Consider the following 885-nt stretch of genomic DNA (forward strand, 5'->3'; position numbering starts at 1 on the left):
CTAATAAAATCCCTACAGCAGCATACTGATTTTGTGTATTTGCTTCTTCAGCTGCTGTTCAGAGCCATGTGGTGACCACAATGGTACACTCTCTAAATTCAGGTGGAAGGTTAGGGGTTGTCAGTTCTGTGCCTGGCTGGCTTTCTGGACAGGCTTCCCTCGACAGCAGAGCGTGTACCTACCTGGCTCTCTCCCTGGGCTGATTCCCAGCCCCCTCCCCGGGGTGTAGGGCGGTGGCCCACGCTGCGCCCCACCTGCCGCCTTCACGCGCCCCAGCCACGCGGAGCCCAGGGAAGGGCTGGCTCACCACACCTCCCTTTTCCCTTTCGTGCCAATTCCCTACAGAGAAAGTGTGTTTTCTGACGGCACAGGTTAATGGTCTTCAGAATGCAATAGATCCTGAAGACAGAAACTGTACCTCTGGGGGATAATGTATTTCCTAGAGCAGTGCTTTCCAACCCTTCTTATTTATTTTTTTAACCCAAACTCACACCTTCAGCCCCTCTGAGAACTGGTGTTACACTGAGCCATCGGTCCTCAATCTGTCTGAACCCCACCAGTCACGACCTCCTTGTGTTTTTCTATACTTTGTATTAAAAACAACAACAACAAGATAACCCAAAACGAGCAGGGTGTTTGCGTTTGTTTTTGTTTTCTGCAAACATAAAATTATATTTTAATACAGAGCAGGCTCAAGAATCACTCTCCTAAAGAAATCAAAGGGCTGCGTCAGGAACAGGTATTTTATTGTGACTTTTCATCAGTTCCTGACCCAGGACCCTTTACCCCGTGACAGTCCAGGAACCCTCATGACGTCCACACGTCAACGCAAATACACGACGACTGTGGACAGACCACGCAGAGAAGGAGCCAGTGGGTCTCATA

The sequence above is a fragment of the Eubalaena glacialis genome, chromosome 15 (genome assembly GCF_028564815.1).
Source record: "Eubalaena glacialis isolate mEubGla1 chromosome 15, mEubGla1.1.hap2.+ XY, whole genome shotgun sequence".
Lineage (NCBI taxonomy): Eukaryota > Metazoa > Chordata > Mammalia > Artiodactyla > Balaenidae > Eubalaena > Eubalaena glacialis.